Source organism: Crocodylus siamensis, chromosome 10 (assembly GCF_052110815.1).
Source record: "Crocodylus siamensis isolate JL-2025a chromosome 10, ASM5211081v1, whole genome shotgun sequence".
Lineage (NCBI taxonomy): Eukaryota > Metazoa > Chordata > Crocodylia > Crocodylidae > Crocodylus > Crocodylus siamensis.
In genome coordinates, this window is record NC_143404.1 from 6,242,504 (window position 1) to 6,255,088 (window position 12,585).

The 12,585-nt window shown below is 47.5% G+C and overlaps 1 protein-coding gene across 3 annotated transcripts in view; it reads left to right on the plus strand.

Annotated features, from left to right (window-relative positions):
- The first annotated feature begins 448 nt into the window (after positions 1-448).
- Positions 449-12,585, plus strand: part of RASGEF1C (RasGEF domain family member 1C) — a 97,918-nt gene continuing 85,781 nt past the window's right edge. For 2 of the 3 annotated variants that reach the window (XM_090020797.1, XM_090020800.1), the window contains exon 1: positions 449-578. The gene's annotated coding sequence lies outside the window, so the exon portion shown is untranslated. Of the gene's footprint in view, positions 579-620; positions 1,458-12,585 lie in introns of those variants that run through there. The other variant, XM_090020798.1, reaches the window with a different exon arrangement.

Here is a 12,585-nt window from a genome sequence, read left to right on the forward strand (position 1 = left end):
TGTGTGTGTGTGCATCTGTCGTACCCTTGCACAGAGTTTTGTGCGTGTCTGTCACCTCCCCTTGCAAAGTGCCTTGTGTGTATGTGTGTGCATGTGCCTCTTGCACCTGTCCCTTACAAACTGCCTTGTGTGTGTACGTCTATCACACCTGCCCCTTGCCAAGTGCCGTGAGCGTGTGTGCGCCTGCGTGTCCCTCGGCTTGCTCCTGGCCTTGAAGCGTGCCCCGGGCGTGTGACCCTCGCCCCTGTCCTTGCAAAGCCCTGTGTGCCCCCCGCCCCTCCCCCGCCGCCTGCGTCGGGGGGGTGTCTGTGCCCGCCTTGCACCTGTCCCTTGAGCAGAGCGCCGTGTGCCGGTGCGTGTGCAAGCGCGCCCCGCCCCGCCCTTGCACACGTGTGTGTGTGTGTGTGTGTGTGTGTGTGTCGGCGGGCGGGGCGGGGCGGGGCGGGGCTCCCCCGCCTCCTCTCTCCCTCCCGCCCGCCCGCGCGGGAGGCGGCGGCGGCGGCGGCTCCGCTCGGGGCGCGGGCGATGGAGCGCGGCGGCGGCGGCGGCGGTTGCTGAGGCGGCGGCTGAGGCGCGGGGTGAGCGCGGGCGGGCGGCGCGCGGGGCCGGGAAAGTTGGCGCGCGGGGCCGGGGCCCGAGGCGGCACCCGGCGGCGGGCCCGTCCTGCCCGGCCTCGTGCTCTGCGCGGCAGTGCCCCCCGCAGCCTCCAGCTGCCGGGGCCGCTCGAAGGCCCCTTGTGCGTGGCAGGGGCCTCAGGGGCCAGGAGCGGGTTTCATTCCCGGGCGCAGCGCAGCAGCTTGCCGGGCCTGACCCATGCCCGCTTCCCCCCCAAAAGCCCAGGGTGCAGGTGCCTCCGCTCCAGCCCTGGCACTTGTTTCAGGCGAAGACCCGGCCCAGACCGTGTCCGTCGCAGCGTCCTCTCGGGCGAGCGAGACTGGCCCTGGGGGGACAGGCAAAGGTGTGGGAAGGATGCGCCGCTGGGGGGCAGACGCACCTGGCCGCGTGGCACTAGGGTGATTTCAGGTGAGGGCTGTGGAAGAGGCTCAAGGCGCTGTTGGCGTTTGCAAGCGTCCAAACTGCGCTGGTTGCGAGGGCGCGACAGTCCGGCGCTGGTTGCGTGGCTCGAACCCTGTGTGTCCGGCTGCATGTCCCTCTGAACTGCGAAATGCTCCCAGCCTCCGGATTCGCCTTGATCCTGTACGTTTCTGGGGCTCTGAAGAAACTCTCCCGCTCCACGGTGTCAACGATGCACTGGCTGCATGGATGGTGTCTGTCGTACTAATTAGCGCAACACGGGAACAGCTGCAGTGGCCCCCGCCAGTGATCGGTTCAATGCCGTGTACTCCTGATTGACACGACATAGCCACGGATGTAATGTCGCCCGGCGTGAGACATCTAATTGGCGTAGCGGTGCTTCAGAGAGGCCCTGGCATAAGGCGTCTGCTCGGGAACCAGAGGTGCGCGGGGGCCATTTCTACCTGCTCTGTATTTCTCTAACTCATTTCAAGTCTGTGCGGGTTTAAGCCACTTGATGTTAATTCAGTACATACAGTCTTTGTAGTGCCGCTGTCTGAAACGGTGGATGGGAGATACTTGCAGACATGCTTTCTGTGCCGAGTGGTTTTTATTGAGTACTAAAATTGGAAAAGTGCATTGCAGGGAAGAAAGCTCCCAGGCAGGTGTGTGGCGTAGTGAGTATTTTCTTCCCTTTAGTGGCATTGGGGGATATGTATTTTGGGCCAGATACTTGCATTTATGTTGCTGTAAATCTGTAGTGACTGTGATTGTCTGGGAATTGCTCTGGATTTACTGGGTGTAACAGAGGAAAATCTGACTAGTTCAGCCACGCTGTCTTACTCCCAGTACAATGTGAGAGGTCTGGTTAGGCAGTCTCTATTCAGGCAGGATTCCCATTGATTGCAAATTATACGCGTAGGCTCAAATTGTTGAAGAATTCACGCTCCCGCGGTCCAGGTGCCCCGGGTCGCCTCTCTTTAACACAAAAGGAGGTGTTGTGTGTTCATGGTGCATCTCCACTTGCCAAGACCCTTTGGAGGGTGTTCATTTTGAATGGCACCTGCACAGTGGAAAGGGTTTGTTGGTTTGCTTGCCAGGTGCTGGATGGGGGAGAGCGTCGAGGGTATTCATTCTTGACGCTCCGGCTTCATGGAGGTTACGAGAAGAAGAACTATAGCAATGTGGGAAGTTGGGGACAACTGCACATGGGTTGTGCACTTTATAATGTGGTCCATGAGAGCCATGCTGCTGGAGAGGCGGTGGGCACGGTGGGAGGGAGCCACGGATACAGCACCCGTGTGAAGGGAGGGGAATCCCAAACGGATTGCCTTGGCCCTTTGCTGTTGTCTGGGACTGGCGTAGACACCTGAATTTCATACAGGTTCAGCACTTCTCCCTGCGGCTTGTCCCATCTTCCAGAGGAGGATGAAGAGGAGCATCATCTTGGAGATTTCTTTTCTGAAGTCCTGGCTGAGGGCTTCACCAAGGGAGGGGTGATCTGCTTTGAAATGATGAACATTTTCTCTTGTATTGCAGTATAGTATTTTCTTAATTCTTTTCAGTGGGAGAGAGACACACAACAAGGGTGGAGGAAATACAGCGTCCTCTTTTTTACTGAGGCGTCAGCTTGTCTTTGAGCTTTTGTAGCCTTTTAGGATGATGCCATTTCACATCCCCCTCTCCCCCCCACTCGCTTTTCCATTTATAGCAGCTCCGGATCGGAGAGTATTTTTCCGGGAGCCTGCTGTCCTCCTAAAGCACACTCTCCAAGAGTCTTAATCTGATGAGGAAAAGGAGGATCATTTCCCAGTTTAGCTCTCGCTGGGTCTGAGTGACACGGCTCCCCCTTTATTAGGTTAAAAGCAGCAGGCGATGCTGAGGGATAGCACATCCTATCAAAGACCCATTAGTTGAGGTGGGGGAAAGAAAACATTTTTATTGTGCCATCAGGCCAGCCTTCCCTAATGAGACTCAGCTGAAAGGATTTAGAGTGGTGGGTAATCAAATTTAGGGCCGGTCATATTAAAGGAAGGGTTTGGGGTTATTTTAAACACATCCTTAGAAATAATTAGCAGCCCTATTTAGAGTCTGGGGTAATTTTGCCTGGTAAGTGTGATTCATGCTTCTCACATCAGCGACTCAGTGCTGTGGGTAATCTGGATAATGTTTACAGATCTGTTGCAGCAGCCGGGCTCTGGGTAGTGGTCGCGCAGCTGCCTTGGGCTTTGCTTGCTGTATATGAGCTTGTTTGACAGTTTTGAAAATCATTCCTGGAAGCCGGCGATTCATTTAGACTAAAGGTGCTTATCTGACAAGCAGCACATCTGCCCTGCAGCTGCAGCATCGCAGCGCCTTCCCCGAGCCGGCATGGGCAGGAGCAGTGTAGACGGGGCAGCGCACAGCTCAGCATGGGCTCGTTTTTTCTCAGGCAGGTTTGGCATGCCACACTGAGCTCGCCGCAGTGCTGATGTACTCGTTAGGCATTTCTGCACGGCCTTGGTACCAAGCAAAGGGAGCGGGGCAAGCCGAGCTCGCTACGCACGCTGCCTCCCCAAACGGGAGCGGTGTCCCTGCTGTAGCGTGGCACTGGATATGGGCCAGTGAACTCTCCCGCTTGGACTAAGGGACTTCTGTTATGGGTAGAGATCTGCTTAAGTCGCAGTGAGACAAAGGGATCTTTGCAGCCAGTTCACGGTGTGCAGAGCTGATTTCGCGGGCATTTCTGATTGGCAGAGAGGCTTTGATGGGAGGAGGGGGCAGCTGCCCTTCATGCTGTGCTGCCCCACCGGCCAGTGCTTTCCCCTCCCGGCAGCAAGGATCGCTGGCTTCCACTGGGGAGGCAGCATTGTATCGTATTTTATTTTATTGTTGTTGATTTTTGCGGGCTATCCCAGATTTCGCAGTTTCTGCAAAATCCAGAAAACCGTGTATTAAGTAGGTCCCTAGCGATGGGCTGTAGTTTATGTGCAGTGCCTCGCCGTGTTGCTCCCTGGCACAGTCCCAGGTCCTCCGAAAACTAATCGGCCAGCTGGGAGGCTGATCGGAGGCACGAGGAAGGACATCGTCACCCGTTGCACATGGAACTCCTTGCCACAAGATGTCACGGAGACCAAGTGTAGCAGGATCCAAAAAAAGGCCCAAGACGAACTAGAGAGAGATCTGTTAATATTCAGTAATAAACAGGAGCTGTGAAGGGGCTCTCGGACCCCCTTACACAGGGTTGAAGCCCATCCCTAACACTGCTTGGGGAGGGGCTTCCCTCCTTCCACGTTGTGGGAAGGCAAATTGAGTCTATAATTGCTAACAGCACCTGTTGGGAGGCATGTGGACTTACCCCCATTGGTGACTGGATGGAGGAGTAGATGCAGAATGGCAATGCCTGTCTTCTTTTAAAGGAGTTTTTCCTGCTGCTCAAACTAGCGAGGGATGTTTCATAGCTCCCAGCATGATGGGCAAATTAAATCTGCATCGTGAGGTTCCTTGGGGACTTCACTGCGATGTCTAGTCCATTCCTGTCTTGGGACAAGGGACCTCGATTTGTATAATAATACTATAAATATCACCTTGCCACCTGTGGTGGAACATGTTGTTGGAGTCAAGTCACCCCAGAGCTTCTCTTGCACCCGTGGACTGCTTTTGGGATGCAGAAATGTCGCGGGCTAGGAACATTGTGATGACGCAGCGTTAACCCGTATACCTGCCGAGGAAAGATGGGCTTTCCCTTGTGCTTCCGTACAGGTTTGCTGCCTCCTATAGAGAGTTCACGTGTTTAGTTCTGCAAAATGCTCAGCGCTCTGGTTCTGATCCAGCATCAAAGCACATGCATAATATTAAACATGTGAGTAATACTGTGTACCCTCCATGGAAAGCAATAAGCCTATGAACTTCTGCCCATCCTGGCTTTTATTGTGGACCAATGCAGTTGCAGTCCCTGATACAGACTGATACGGTTGCAGTCCCTGATACAGGGTTTCCCAGCTCCAGAGCAAGGTAAAGTGGGAAGGGTTTTGCTCCTGCGTTCTGCTGCAGGTGTAAGGTAGGTCCCTGGAGATCAGACATAGCAGAGCTCAGCTCAGCCATGCCCCCCAGACCGTGCTATACCTGGAGGACATGCCTCTGCTTGGAAGTCAGCTCTGGGTATAGCAGCAGTTGTATGCTGGCAGAGACTTCCCCTGCACAAAGGGCATCCTCAGAGGCCATCCCTGCCTGGGTTAGGTGCACTTCGTGCTGCTTGCAGAGTGGACTGTGAAGCTGGCCCTGGTTTTCTATGTCTATATTAGGCACTTACGAGACGGAGCGTGTGTGTGTGTGCGCATGCACATGCGTGTTAAGGGTTGATAAGCAAAGCAGAGTTGTTTTCCAGTTCTCCATTCACCTAATGGCATTTGTGGCTCCGAGTTGCCTCTCGGCATGGTTCTTCTCTGCTTTATTTCAGCACATTCCAGGGATGTATGCAAAGAGAATGGCTGGCTGAACTCTGAACACCAAAGAATTTGCTTGCATTGTTCATGCATTGCAGTCCTCGTACTTAGCATTTAGAGCGTGACAGGCATGGCGCCTGCGCCCATCGCCAACGGGTTGCCCGCCCTTTCTCCTTCAGGGTCATAGCTTTTAGGTCCTTGACGCTGCTCAGCTGATCCTGGAATGCTAGGAAGCTATTGTGGCCAGAAGTGCCTTTCTCTGTCGGCATTTGACATGCAGATTATAACGAGGGCAAGTCTCGGAGTTTTCTGATGTTTTCTGTTGGAAAGTGCTGATTAGACCAAACCAAAGTGTTTCGCAGGAATGAATTGATTTGGGTGACATTCCTGATAGTAAATTATAAAACCCTTGCATTCTGATGGGGCTGAAACAATTTGTTTTGACTTTTTAGGTGACGTTATAAATTACGTTCTAAATAACTGTGGAGAAGTCGATATACAAAACGATGACATTGAAATGAAATGTTGCAACCCTATCAAAGAGGGGGATTTCAGAATTTAGCCTTTCGTAACAAATACCAACTTTTCTGTTTTTTCTCCTCTGAATTGGAGTGAAACTAGATTTTAACATCTTGGGTTTTCTCGTGACGCCTTGGCGTAATGACTTACTTCCCAAATGAATGCTGACTGCCATGCTACATAGCATGGACATAGAATGACAGCCTTCCACCTCTTCTTGCTCTCCTTTGCTCTCTAATATAGAGCCTGCACCCATCTAAATTAACACTCCAGTTATGCAAATGACCCAATCATTGCATATTGCTTTCATTGCCACCTATTAGATGATAAACTCCATCAGCTAATGGCACTTTTGGGGGCAGCGGGAGGGGGGTTGTGTGTGTCATTACTGCTTCTGTGCTCCTGGCATTTATGGGTAGACATGTTAGTAATTCATACTCTTCTTATTTTCCATCTTTTTCCTTCAAATAAGAAGCCCTTTCATCTTTTGACTCATTTTTTCAGAAGCAGATATCAGAATCTTTTGGACTGACAAGAGCCATTCCTGCCTCCTCCATTGCCGTCTTACAAGCTCCAAATAATTTCCCTGACTAATTAGGTCCTTTCCCATTTGGCAAACATCGATTTATTTATTTATTTATTGCCTCTTCCGCTGCCTCCTCCTTAGGCACACGTGAAATTTTAGCATTTACTTTCAGTTTATCTTTTTGGTTATGCCTCAGCAGCTCAATGATGTTGGCAAGGAAAACAGTATTTCTTCATTAGCTGGTGCTGTATACAGCCTATTTCAGGAGATGCTCGAAATACTGAATTTGTGATTCTTATGGTGGTCCAAACCAGGGGGAAAAGATGTGCTGAAAGTCACAGAAGAGTTGAGCTTTATGTGTGCTCCTAAAGACATTTTTGTAAGGGAGCCAAAAGTAGCGATTATTGTTGTGATGGGTCTTAAGATGTCTTCAGATTCTTGCTCTCCCCCTCTCTCTTTCTTAAATTAGATATGCAGGAGTCTATTTTAGCTCTGATTGCATCAGTTGGAAAGTCCCTGAGCAAATGACAGTAAATGTATCCACAACATTTGCAGAATATCTCCCGTTCTTCCTCAAATTATGCCACTTACAGGCAGTCCTATTCTCTGTAAGGATATATTAGACTTAATGCATCTGCAGTGCCTTCTAAAATGCAGACCCTTTAGGCTTAACTTGTAATCTTCATAATCATATGGACTCTTGCTGCACGTTTCCCAAAAGCGTTGGGCTAGGGCTGTGTGTTTTTGGTATTACTTAACTATAAAATCGATCGAGGTGCAAGAAACGTCTCTGACATGTGCCAGGAGCTGATATCCATTCTGATCAGGTTCCCCAGCTCTTGGCACTGGCGCACTCTGTATCGGAGCGTGATCATTAAGTGTGATTACTCTGTTTTGACCTATTTAAAAGTCTCTGACTGCAAAATTCCAAGATTCTGATTTAAGCTATAAAACAGATTATTAACGTGTCATCATTCGCACACTTCACGGCTCATTTCCCGATTACAACAGTTTTGAATGTGAACACATATTCTGTTTTAATGCATATGTGTTTGTATAGCTGTGATAGAGTGTAAACCTTGCGGTCGGGAGTTTTGGGGGGCAAACATCCCTGTGACTCTATCTTACACGAATCAAAGTGGGTGGAAGAGAAATCTGTAGGTGCAGGCTACTGTCAGGTTCCCCAGTGCTGCAGATTAAAGCCCTGGTGCTTCCTTAGGTAGCTGTAAGCTGCACATAGAGAAAGGAATGTACATATGGATGGATGTACATAAGGAGTTTCCTTCTAGGTCTTCAGTGTAGGGACTTTGCTCACGTCTTGGCCTGGTGCCCTTTGGAGGTATATAAATACTAGGATGTGGAACCAATCTCCTCATGCTACTGGTCTGTGTGGGACTCCTGTTGATATCACGGATGGTTTTGTAGTCAGTTGGGTAGCAGGACTGGGAGGCCAGATCCACCTCTTCTTCCTTTGGAGTCTTAAATACAATAGAAGTGCCACAGTGCGGTTTGTAAGATGGAAAAGATAGTGAGGAGGGCATGCTGCCTACCTTTTGAGCGATAGCCTGAGGAGCAACGTGCTGGAGCATTTTTCTACTCTGCAGTAGGGAGAGGAGTCTTAGGGGAGAAGACAGATGTGTGACCAGTGACCCATGTCAGCATGGCTCCCCTGGCCAAAAACCCTGGAGTCGCAGCATCTGATGAAGTGAACTTGGCTTCACGAAAACTTGTGTTCTTTGTATATATGGTAGTGAAGAGTGACTCTGTAGCCATGAAGGTCCAGAAATGATATGAGAGGCAATGATTTCAAACTGTGTAATTGGGATAAAGTTGCACAAGCTTTCAAATGCAAGACAGTCTTCATCAGTACTTGCATCCATCCGGTCTTGCATTCAAAAGCTTGTTTTAACTCTATCCCAAAGACATAGTTGGTCCAATAAAAGATACTGCCCTAAGAAATCCTTCCCTCTCCTTGCCTAATATATATATATATATATATATATATATATATATATATATATATATATATATATATGTGTGTACATGTATATGCATGTGTATGTGTGTGTATATATAATATCTTATTTAGTTAGTCTATAAAGGTGCATATCTATCCTGCCTTCTGTCTCTGTTACAGCCATGCTGGCACTCTGAGGCTTATAGGGAAAAACCTTCAAGGAAGCTACCTGCCCAAAGGGCAGACCAAGCATCAAAGGTAATGCATGGATGCATTAAACAGCATTTAGGAGCTTCAGAAAATCTTGGTCTTCTGAGGTATTCCTCTTAAGCCTGTGTCGCTCAGTGATAACTTGATTAAAAGATACTAATGCAATCTTTCTAATGCCAGATACAGGGTATTTCCTTATTTCATTTCTAGAACGACTAACTAATTATAAGACTAACCAAAGTTTTTTGTAAGATATGATTACATAATATGTATATACAGTGAGGAAGTCATCATCATCTTATTTTCAATTTTGTTTTTATCAATATTGCACATTAAATGGCCAATGCATGTAATCGTCTACCTACAGTACACTCTGTTTATACACTGCAGTGCTACAGTATGTATTTTAAATAGCCTTTTTAACAATAAAGGTCCATTTAATGATGTCCAGAACCTGTCAACAAGGGACAGATCTCACGAGTCCATTAGCGATCCCTGTGGATGAAAATAACTTGGATCTTTTTTCCACGGACAATTTTTGTGGTGGTGTTTTTTCTATGAATGCCGTGCTTGTTAGGTAATTTAAAGGGGGGAATAAGTTGCAAACTGATATGCTTGGAGAGCTTGGTAGAGTTTACCGCATTGTCATATAAGTTAGTATGAATATTCAAAAGTGTGGACTCCACTGTAAAAATGTTCATGTTTCAAAGGCAGTTGTTACAAAATGTCACCGATTGCTTCAGTCGGATGGAGCTGTCTCTTAGGATGTAACCGTGTTGTTGAGAGCTAGCAGTTCTTGTGTTATAGCCTAAAAATGGGATTGTAAATGAAATGGTAGTATGACCAAGGGCAATCTGTATTGTAGGAGTGCCCTAGATGAAACACAAATCTAGCAACCATTTGGAGAATAGGTCCATGTAATAAACAGCCTAATTCAGTATATTATTTTAATATAGAAATGAAGTAGTCAACATGGTGAAGTATGCTGTGGACCCCATTTTCCTTTTACCTCAATTTTATACCCTTGGGGCTGCATCAGCTTTACGACAGATGCTTCTGAATTGCACCTGTGTGAATGAGAAAAGACCTGAGCCTGTAGGTGAGAACTGAATCCTAAACCAACAGCATATTCAAAGCTTTCTGACCTTTGAATGGAGTGTTACTGTAAGATGAACTATAATGGGGTAATTGGCTTGGATTTTATATTTTCCATGGCTAGGTACTAAGATCTATTCCAAAGGACCTACAGCTTTGCCCAGCTTCCATTAAATATAATGGGAGTCTTTCCGTTGTTAATGGGAGTTGGCTCAGGCATTAAAATCCAATTTCAGCAGAGATACCAGCAAGCACTAAAGGCTTGATCCAAAGCCCTTTTACAACTGATCAATCAGGAAAAATATTATCAATGCATCAACAACCCTAGCAGGGATGAGAGCAGGAACGCAAACACTATAGCTTTGTGGGGCTCTTTTTCTTGCAAGGTCTCTGAACTCTTGTTAGATCAGTGTAAATTGGAGAAAGCCCAGTAACTCACATCATAGGAGTGGACTGAATTTACACTAGCAGCACTGAGAATCTGGCCTCCTGTGCTCTGATCAATGAAAACAGTAATCCCCTTTCTCTGCTCCCCAACAAATAACCCTTTGAATGCTCGGGTATAACACCACAAAGCTTCACTGAGCACCACTGATTTCAAGGTTATTTCTAAAGCACTTTAAAATAGCATCTTCTTTCTAACAGTTCCAGGTAATAATACCTGGGCTTCATTTTTACTAAGCTTAATTTTCATGCACTCTGTTCCTTACCCTTGCCACGTATCAGTACCTGTGCCCTTCTCATCTAGAGACACTTTCCAGTGGCACGTAGTGAAAAGCACAGCCCCTCTTGTACAGCAATGTTCACATACATTTGGGGAGTTTAAAAGAAGAATCCTAAGGTGCTGGCTCAAGAACCACTGCGATTCGGATGTTTTCACAGGGTTCATTGAAAGGAAAAAAAAAAAAGCCACGTGGCAAGTGATTTTTATGAGCACATGCAGCGAGTGGTGTGCTGAGGGTGTCAAGTGGCTGGGATCAGGGAAACGCATGATGACGGCTTTGTGAAAGATGATACGCATTATAAGGAGCAAATGGTGCACTTCAGATGACAAATGGATCAGCGTAGGTGCAGCTGGGTTATGCCAGTGGTTTGAGAGTGAATGTACCATTGAGCAGCTTGATGTCGGGGTTTTGAAACATTGCCAGTCATAAAAATGTAGTTGTGCTTTACAGCCAGGAAGTGATGGGAAGCAATTAGGGAGGCAAGTCAGTATAAACACTTACTCTGGGTTGAGCCTGGTCCCATTTCAATCAGTGGGCAATTTCCATTGGGAGGAGACGCAGGATATCAACTTGCCAGGCTTTAAATCTGAAAGTTTCCAAGTTGACTTCTGTCATGACCGCAAAGGGAATGTTATGGCTTCTGAGGTTCCTGGCATGGCCCCGGTGACCAGAGGAAATTATTGAGATGCTTTCAGTGCCTCCCCAGAAAGGTCCTACAGGACAATATTTTCTCATCCTCACTTATGCTTTTCTTGTGCATGTGAAGCCGCCTTCCAGTTCATAAGCATTGGTGTGACATTTAAAGCCCACATTCGCCTGCTCCATTTCTTCTGTGCTTCCACAGTGTGTGAGCAGTGATGCCACCGTGGAGGCCGCCTGGCCGAGTCGTGCCAGTGCCAGGGGTCTGCTGGACAGCTGGTGTGTCGACACAATGACTATTTAGTAAGTAGTGTGCTTTGCCGTTGTTGCTTCTGGCCATTGGACTCACTGGACTCCAGCACTGAGGTGTTGGTTTCTTGCCCTACCAGGTCATGCAAAATTACACTTTAAGTCTCACATTGATCTCATGATGGTTTTGCTTTTTCTCACTTGGTTTTGAATCTGAATCATGGACATCTTGTCTGATCAGCTAGGACTTAATTCTCTGTGGTTATCAGTGGTTCCTAAGGTATCAGCAACTAAAATCATGATAAAGCCAATGGAATAAAGTTAGCACAATGGTAATCAGAAAGACATGACTTCTGTGTCTGAAAACCTACTATCTTCCGGGGCTGGAAGCGTGTTGGCATATTAGTACAAGGACTGACTTCTTAAAGCATTAGGCCTGCACCAGTAAGCAGAAACAATTGCTTCCTAAAGAAGTGCTCAATGTAGAAATATAAAAAAAACTTCAAGAAGATATCTTTCAGGTCATGAGAACTGCAGAAAAGCCATTTCACAATTTGGATGTGCTTTCTAAATAATGTGTGTGGGTTAAGCACCTGTATCTTCCCATGTATCACTGAAAAATTAGACTGTGTTGAGTGACTGGTTTAAAGAGCTACATTTAAGGGACAAATAGATGGAAATTTGTTGAGAGAAACCATTCTTGCCTTTTTTTTTTTTTGTTTGGAAAGATCACTGAAATCCGAGTTCCCAAGTTAAGGTAGCAAACCCCTCATATCCATATCCCTTTTTCAAAGGCAGAAGAAGAGGCAATCAGTAAAGTCATCCTTTCAGCAAAAGGATTCCTTACCATTTATAAAGAAACTAAATAAAGAGCTATGGCCAAATTCCCTGCACTCCAGGGCTGTGTGGTGGGGGGCTGAACTATGCCACGCTTGTTGTTTGCGCAGACCCACGTCTTGCATCACCACTTGAAAAGTGCGGCACTTCCATATGAATGACATAAAACCATTGACCTAACAAGAGCAAACACGGCGTTTGAGGGGAGCGTTATCAGGCAAACAGGAGAGAAAAGCAAACATTGCCAAGTGTGTGCTGGAGCGGGAGCTGTAAGTCCACTTGTTTTTCAGTCCTTATAGTATCTCTGCTAGGGCTCAATGCTTAGATCGATGTGCCAATAACTGCACACTCCTACCAGGCCTCCGAACAGGAGTATTGGGAATCAAGACA